The sequence below is a fragment of the Alligator mississippiensis genome, chromosome 12 (genome assembly GCF_030867095.1).
Source record: "Alligator mississippiensis isolate rAllMis1 chromosome 12, rAllMis1, whole genome shotgun sequence".
NCBI lineage: Eukaryota > Metazoa > Chordata > Crocodylia > Alligatoridae > Alligator > Alligator mississippiensis.
In genome coordinates this window covers 55703869-55712987 of record NC_081835.1, presented here as the reverse complement: position 1 = coordinate 55712987, position 9119 = coordinate 55703869, and the positions used below count along the sequence as shown (strand labels likewise).

General features: G+C 42.7%; 1 long non-coding RNA gene across 2 annotated transcripts; it reads right to left on the bottom strand.

The window, feature by feature from the left end:
* Nucleotides 1-380: 380 nt before the first annotated feature.
* LOC109286532 (uncharacterized) lies at nucleotides 381-7935 on the bottom strand. 2 transcript variants are annotated; one of them, XR_002094600.2, is made up of 3 exons: nucleotides 7381-7935; nucleotides 2412-2516; nucleotides 381-2180 (listed from the first exon to the last, which is right to left on the bottom strand). It is a non-coding gene; the product is annotated as an uncharacterized LOC109286532 (long non-coding RNA). The 2 variants fall into 2 exon arrangements; XR_002094601.2 differs by lacking the exon at nucleotides 2412-2516.
* Between the last annotated feature and the right edge of the window lie 1184 nt (nucleotides 7936-9119).

The following is a 9119-nucleotide window of genomic DNA, read 5'->3' as shown; positions in this document are numbered from 1 at the left end:
TATGCATCTAAAACAGATGGAGGAGCTTTAATGAGGATACCTGTAAGTATTGCATAGAACAGACACTAATTCTGTGTAGAAAGTGGGAGATCAAGAGCTGCATGATTCTAACTTAATTCCAGAGCTCACCATCCATGGAATTATAAACCTTTCCTCCATTAAGTATATGAACCAGAAACAAGATGAATTCGGCCCTTTAAAACTGTTTGAACCTGTCCATGAAATGGAGGACTAATAGCTCTAGGGTCATCAACTTAAAGATACATATGGTTTCTCTTTCTTGTTTATGCTGAATAACAGGAATCATAGTGCAGCCCTACGTAAATAAATAAGTATACAAAATCAATCAGTAGATGATGAAAGCATGAAAACCCATTACAAAACTTTTTTTTTAATAGCTCTGTTGAATAAATTAACCAGGTAATGGAGCAGTAACCTTGAGATAATTGGTTAGGTGGCTTTATATTTTTTTTATTTAGGGGGAAAATAAAAGATGACACAGTTTTTATCATATTTATTATGAAAGTCATTGACATAATAAAACGCTCCCATCACATCAGTATTCATTTCTGCAAATAGAGCACTGACGTTTTATAATATTAACATGTGTTATAAATGTCATTGATATATTAAGATTTTCAGTCTCTCTAACCAAAAATATAGAGAGATGACTGAGGGAGAGATGACTAATTCAATGAGATTAGAGGGAACATTTTCTTGTGCAATTAAATCATCTTCTGTTTGTGAGCTGGGGAAATGCACACAAGTCCAGTTCTGCACCTGGAAACCTTCCCACAAGCAAAAAGATGGTGAAAGGAGCTGCATAATGGAACTTTAATAGCATCCGAGGGTCCTCATCAGCTCAAGACGCTGTGGGTTGCCAGCTCGGTGTTATGTAAAGGATATAACATGACAGTATAGTAGCATACAAGCCCCATGGATACGCCATCATTTGGGAATGGATGCAGGATCAGAAGTTCCAGAGAACAGACCTCTATCATGACAGATAAGGGACTAAGATACGAAGGACTGAAATGGATCCACCAGCTTCCTGAAAAGTTCTCTCTCAAAGCCTCACTAAATTAACGCAATACCATTAACCTGTGAGCATACTCAGGTATGTTATTAAAAGTCTACTGAAAGGGCTTAAATTAGAGCTGAATTTGTGCCACCATGTATTCTGAGGCCTAAACTGGAAGCTTTCTATGGAGTCCTGGTCCTCCAAATCCACTAGAGAGGACTAGAAGGCAATGTCAGGGTGACAATAATAAAGGTCAGACAACCCCTGAAGAGGACCCAGATTGCAACCCACAGTACAGTGGCATGCCTCTCTCACGCTCTGTGCCCTGCACACTACACTTTCTACGGGATATCCAAGCCAAGATACACATCTGGATTCCTGGATTTTAACACCAGAAGAGACCATGCTGATCTGCTAATTCAACCTTGTGCTAAGAGTTTCAACAGGTGATTCTTTCATCAAGCCCAGGGCTTGTGGCTGAACTGGAGCATCTCTATTTGGAATGAAGACTTCCATTTTTGTAGGAAGCTTGGATAATACACAGCTTTTGTAGCTTCACTACTTAGTTAAGGGATACATTTGTTTTACCAACAGTTGTGTGCCACTGCAAATCTGACTCTGGACTCATCCACAATAACATTAAAGTACTTCATTCACTTTTGCCTGTGAAAATAAGAAATACTGGCATAAGCACATTTTTACTAGTAAAACTGTGTCCATACAAAAGGAGAGGTGTTTTGCTTTCCTTATACCCTCAGAACCAGGGCTGGGTGACTATTGTGTATAAACAAAAGATTCCAGTAACGGGTTTTGATTAGATTTTTTTCCCAGCTTCAGTCCTCCAGCACAGCAACTCATTCTCACTGACTGGGAGAAAACGGTTGAAAATAAGCCCAGTAAATGTGTTCTATAAACACCTCACAGACCATCGGTAGCTACATCCTCAGTTATGGCAGAAGCATTTGTTTAAGAGTAATTTGGGCACGAGATTCCTCCAGGGAATTTCTGCTGCTGCAGGTCTTGGAGGGGGTCTGGCAGGGTTTATTTGTGTCACTTGTCAGGGTTTCCTCTCCCGGGAGTCCCAATTACAGCTGCATCCAGGAGGTGTAAATTTGAATCTTCAGGCTCTGCACATCTCTGCAGATGAACTCACTGGTGCCTAGGAGAACAGTTCCTATTATAAAATATCACATATAATGACAGAGACCTCAGACCTCTGGGAGCAGAAAAAACAATAACTGTCCCAAGGAGAGGAAATGACTTTTTTTTCGTTCTTTTTCGCTCCAGTGAATAATAATAGTGAATGTTTAGATTGTAGGAGGTTGGCTGGGCCAGGGGTGAGAGAAGGAGGGAGATGTGAAGGCAGCAGAGATGGAGATTTTATACTTACCAAGTCTGTGAGTTATTTTTCAACTGAGCGCAGCTCTAAAGTTCACCACTGAATTATTAAGTGGAGGAAGCTCAAAATCTGTTACAGGCGATAATAGCTCTATTTCTGTGGGGGAAGAAATATGTGGGGCCAGAATCTTGGTAGGTGTAAATTAAAGTTATTCAACTAAGCTTAATGGAGCTGTACTGATTAGCACTTCCTGAAGGAGCTGGAACGTCATCACCCCACCCCCCTCCCCAACAACCCCTCCCCAGTTTTTTTGAGTAGTCAAGGATCTCGCTGTAGCTTGCACTACAGTGCTGGGGGAAGGGTATGTGGATTAGGCAGAAAGGTGGGCAGATAGTCCAAACTCTTTCCATTTTATTACTGCTTCTGCCTCCAACGTTGAGTGAGTCAGCCAGTAAAATTCCCCATGCTTCATTCTGCAAAAGTAGCTCAACAATTGTTTCTCAATCTCTACTGGCAGTATGAAGTGATATGTGGCTTAATGAATCCTGAGACATCTCAAAGTCGGTGCTGAAAATTCTGTATGCCCGTCTATACTCAAACATTTAGCTACTACATGAGGTGATAGTTCATGGCACTCATGAACATGCAGCATATTTCCTGAGTTGCATAAGACTAATTACATTTGTGCATAGCAAATGGCTTCTAGTGTCTTTTCTTAGCACTATTGCAACATACAGTTATGTTAACTTCTTCTGACGGCATGGGAATAACTCTCAGCATATTAGACCAAAAGGGTTACTTGGCCCCACCAAAGAGTCTCTTCTTAACACTCCCGTAACCTACTTTCAGAACCTTAAGGTCACCCCCACTGCACAATGCCCTCATGAAACTAAAGTTGAAGAAAGCAAAAGCTTCAGCAACAACAAAAATGTAGGTCCTGTTTATAACATCTGGAAAAGGAGACAGGATGCCAAGCAAGATGGGCCAGCAGTCTGATCTCACAGATGGACCTAATGATCTGCAGATTCATGTAGACGTCATTGCATCGGCTGTACTCAATTTACAGTTTGAAGGTTACTTTCATAATCATACGAGCTAGAAGTGTAATTATACTTTTAAGTGACAGTTTAGATTCTGAGGCACAGGCAATAGTCTACAAACAATCGCAGTGACTCAATGAGACACATGCAACAGCCCAACTCAACCTCTTTAAGTGCACTGCATACACGATTGCTTTTCCTACAAGATTAAAAACTGGAACAACATGAGGGGTTAGTATGTTACACAATGAATTCTGATTTATTGAACATGATTAGTAGGCTATGAATATGGATGTGATTTTCTAAAAACAAAAAAGGAAGTTCACATGGCTCACCCTTATTTAAAACCACAATTTAAACATAAGGAGTGGCAACAGCAGATGGCAAAATGGAAGTGTAAATTAAGGGGTCACTGAGAGAGCACAAGCAATGGGATTGAGGGGAGGAGAGCAGAAAGACTACGGATGTCGGGTGAATGCTGTGGGAAGAGATGCAATGAAACTCCAATGAGCTGAAGCAGGAGTTGCAACTATCAGTGTGTGGCATCAGCTTCATTGGAACTGTGCCCAGCCCAGTGTTTTTGAGGGCAGGGAGAGTCAACTTCTTTCACCCAGTTTAATGCCAAGTATGTGTACAACCTCCCATATATATTACAGCAGCCAGAAGCCTGCTGTTCAGTCCCAAACTGCCTATAGCCCCAAAAGGTGATTCTGAATGGTAGGGATTGCTGGGGCTTTGACCTATCCCAACAAGAAAGACCTCCCTTTGTCCCAGTCAGATCTTCCTGGGCAGGACGCTTGGCATGAGGAGGTGCCATCAGAGTGAAGAAGGGTCTATAAGATGGGAGGGAAATCAGCTGCCAGTTAAACCAGATTTACAGCCACTTTGCATCACTGGAAGGGCACACAAAAGAGCCCAGGCAAAGGGACAAGATATGATCCAGCTGTGGTTGACTGGGGATTAAGGCACAAGGGTCAGGAGGGTTAGGTTGGAATCAGAGGAGGCAAGTGTGTCAGCATTTGGAGCCTGGGCACAGAAAAGAAAGCACTCAGGACTTGGAACCAAAGCCCACCGAAGTCAGCAGGAGCTTCTGTATTCATGTCGGCAGTATTTGGATGAGGGCCCTATGTGGTAGGAGGGGGGAAGGAGATAGCCCACCCTCGTGGAGGTGTTACATATCTAAGCAATATAATATTTATCAAGATAGTGCTTTGTCTAGGCATGCACTGTCTCCTTTGCTCATCACCATGGTATCTGAGAGGCTCATTTATTATAGAAACAAACAACTTCACTTCAGAAACCAGTTAAGGTTGCTAAGTGACAACAATGTACTTACTTATCACATCATTTGCAAAACCCTCACACTTAAAAGCAAGGAAATGAATGATTAAGGACTTCAGAAATCTTACACTGCCCACATAATGAACATATACATTTAAATCAGGTATAATAAAATTCACATTTTATCTCAGTAAGACAACCTCCTGCTTAACCCATGATTTTTCCCTTTTTTTATATTATTTTCATTGTATCACTTTTGGTGTGTAAACATTTTCTTTTAAGGGATACTGTTAAGCTGAAAATATTACCAATTCAAGGACTTTTGAATACTCTCCTATATATGCAATAAGAAAACATTTGTAGAGTTTAATTTATGGCTAAATATGTATTTATATATGCACAGTTGCTTCATTTGATTAACACGACTTCTTAGTCTGCGTGCTCCTCAGAAAGGTTAGGTTTTGTATTCATGTTTTAAGATTACTGATAAAATATTGTCTACTGGGGTCAGAGTTAAGGTTGTGGAGTTGTGATAAAATATAGATTTATTTCAACTAGATAAAACAATTTGGGTGAAATCCTAGCTCAGCTGAGGTCAATGAGAGCTTTGCCACTGATTTCAATGGCGCCAGGATTTCACCTTTCATGCTCATTATGTAGACAATAAAAGATGTATGATGTCCTTAATTATTCATTTCCTGGCTTTTAAGCACTTGGGTTTTGTACATGATGTAATAGGTACAGTGCAGTTTTGTTGCTTAAAAACTGTATCTTGGTTAGAAACAAGGGTTTTTCCGGTTCATTGGTTTGTTTACAGGGGGAGGGGTTCATGCTATACTTATTTTTACATGGCTCTATGTTTTCTTTAGTGTGGATAAATTAAATTGTAGGGCCAGAACTTCAGCTGGTGTCAACTGAAATGCCGTCCATTGGAAGACCATCTGTTTATGTAACTGGAGGAGTTAGTTCGCTGTTTGAAAGTTATAAATGAGTGGCCCAGAATGGTCACTGGTTAATTCAATTAAAACAGGAATTAGCATTAGGCAAGCTGCAAATGAACGGAAATCAACACCCTTTTGCTGCTAGTCACCTCAATATTGTTATGGGGAAAAAAATCTGCTGGTGAAAATACATTGGGCTGGAAGTTCAGCCTGGGTGAAGTGTTATAGCCCCACTGTAGGAACCTGAAGTGGATGAAGCAGACACTTTGCAATGCACACTGATTTTCAAGCCCAACAGCCCAGAAGTGGGGTGGCATTTTCAAGAGCACACAACACCTCGCTGTTCCCCATAATGACACTTATGACCAGAGTTTCAAAAGGGCTTAATACCCATTTAGCTGAACCCTCATGGAAATGTGACCACTTTTTTCTGGTTTCTGATGTGAAATAAGTAATGTTGCTGGGGTCACTGACAAAATTAGTCTATGCTCAAGTCTTTTCTCCATTGGTTTTCTCTTCCCTCCAACAGTATCCCTTCTGGAGACTTGAGACTGAGGTTTCAAATAACAGGTATTTCTTGACAGTGTTACTAATTTTGCCCTTGAAAACTGCTTTTTTTTTGCATGAGCTGGTGTCAAGGGCTAATCTTGTCCGTTTATCTGCATTTATGAGGCACGTACATCTGTAGTGTCGAAGTGCTGCACATGGATTGAAAAACAATAGTTGTCTAAATAACTAAATAGTTTCAACAGCTCAGCATCTATGGGGTTTGCTTGTAGTTTTGGGAACAGGATTGGGGTGGCATTTGTGTTCTCAGGCTTTCCTAATCTTTCCAATATACTGATAAAATTGCTTCTCTTTTACCAGGAGTTCAAAATGAAATATTAAATATGACAGTGAACCACTAATAATGTCATGGCCAAAACAGTGGCTCTTGAAGCCCACAAAGAACGCAGGGGAAGATGGTGATGGAGATGATCATTACAGGCCACACTCTACTAGCATATCTGAGCTGAAGCCAATGGAGCTGGTGCCAGCAGAGAATTTGATTGATCCTCCAAGAGTTCACATGAGCAGCAGCATTTACTAAATCTGGATGAAGGTATAGCATGGGCTCCCCCTAATGCTGCCTTCTCAGAGTGCATAGGGCAGTGCTTGTTCCCCTAGATTGCCTGGACCTGTTCCCTGTTAGATGCTCAGATCTAATCCAGGAGCTACTGCAGCCTCCAGCAGGCATTTGCAAGAGCGAAGGAGGACCGCATGGCTAGTCCCTACTGAAACAAAAGAGACCAAATTCAACCCTAGCATAAGGCCCTTGGAGGTCAGTGGAACAACAGCACAAAATGGACTTCATCTACTGCACGAGGGAGTGCACCCTCATCAGAAACTCACATCACGCTTCCCATGCATTTGTGAGCTTGGTGGATGTCTCTCCCTCCTGGAGATCATTTTTGAATCACGTTGCTCACTTTCCGTCTGTCCATTCTGATGATTAAGAAGCACAAGCAAATAGCAATGCTACTCCGGGTGGTTCCCTTGAGCCATACACTTCACCCTTAGCCATGCATTTTCTTATCCTTATATAATTATAAATGAAGCTCTTTCCCCTGACCCTCCTGCCAGGATATCTCTATTTATATATTCCCAGGATTTTTTTTTTTCTTTTGCCTATTGATTTGTGGTTCTGAGAAGAAAGGCCAGCTACCCCAGGCATCAGTGGCTTCTTGTTCCCAGCAGTTCCACCACCTCTTCACCTACCTTTTTTTAGCTGAAGGGCTAGCAGTAGACCCCAAACACTGCAGCAACCCCTCTATTTAGTGCCTCTGTGATGACATGATATGCCTATATGAGGCGGGGAAGAAAGGATCCCAGGACTTTCACAGCAGCTTCTCTCACTTTAAACCAGGAGTTCTTTGCTGTTTGCTGGCTCCCCTCCTCCATGCACAGTTTCCTTAAATAACTCCTTCAGGGATGAGTTTTGCCAAGGAAAAAAAAAACCAAAATAGATTGTCCTTTGCTTTCGGCAGGCTGGGTCAGCTCCAGGCAAAAAGACAAAGCCCCATACATCATTAGGCAGGCAGAGGTGGTGGGGGAGGCTGGGAGAGGAGCGGGTTTTGGGCAGTGCAATGGGGATATTTAAAGCTGGAGACAGAAAAGCAAAAATGAAAGGTTCAGCTAGGGAGAGATAAGGATGCTCCTGCCAAGTTCCATGTGAGTAGTGGCTTTGTGCAAGAAAGAGGAAGATTTGCTTTGTGAGGGGTGGACACAGGCTGGGATGAGGGAGGGGGAGGGAAGGACATTTTAAGACCTTCAGACACAGGTATCAGAGCCCAGCTAAACACGACAGGTTCCTAGCACAGCGAGGGGAGGCTCCCGTTCACAGCAGCTGTCGCTACAATCTTCTAATTGGAAATAATTGGGATTCTGTCTCAAACCACAAAGCCCTGAATTAGCCAAGCTCAGCCTCCACCAGGAAGCATCTGTTGCCATCTCCAATGGCAACAGTTCAGCCCCCACCCCCATCCAGGCCGCTGTCTCCACCCGCCAACTGGCAGGCAATGCCCGTTCAACTTTGAGCATCGTGTCATCCTGCAGATGCCCAGAGAGACAGAGAGAGAGAGGGCAGAAGAGCTGCAGTGGGTGGTTGCAAAGATCGGAAGGAGGGGAGACGTCCTCCGTGGCCCAGAGCACATATATACCTTCCGGATACTATAGAAAATGTGAGGGTATGGGCTCTGCGGAGGCTGAGGACAACTAGGAAGCTCAGCGAGGCAGCCCATTTCTTGAGCACCACGAGCTAATAGCTGTTCACATATTACATGCCACGCAGGGCCCTGGAAAAGATTGTTAGAATTAGCACTTTTTGTTGATTATGTTAACGGCTCCTTTGTGTTGCTCAGATGCTTATGTATAATTAAGATGGCTTTTATTTATTTATTTTCTTTTCCAAAGCACTGTGAAGGGGAAGGAGAAAAAAAATAAAAGCAACTATTAGTCTGAACTAGGAGCAAATAATAATTGCAAACATTTCAAAAGGGAAAAAAAAGGCAACTTGAGCATGTTAGGCCTTAAAAAAGCAAGGAGAAGTTTCCCTGGGAAAACTTGATATCCCAAGAGAGGCAAAGGATACAGGGCACTGGGGGAGGGCCGGTGGAGACGTCGGGGGAGAAAGGCCTGTTCTGCTTTGCTTTTCCTTTATCTCAGCTCCATTCCCAAAGACAAAATGCTGGATCCTGGCACCAGTCCCTTTGTGCTACTTGGGGCCTGGACACAGGCACATTAGGGCTGTGTGAAGCTTCAAGTGCTGATTCAATTCGGAGGAGATTCAGCTCGATTCAGTGGCTGAATCTTTTAATCCGAATTAAATCAGGAGACCAATAAAAAAGTCTGAATCGATTTGAAGGTCTTCGAATCAATTTGGAAAAGATCTGGAGAGCTTCGGAGATTTGGGCAGTCCCTGCTCGCTGCTGCGGGGAGCTGGACCTGGGCTCCGTGCC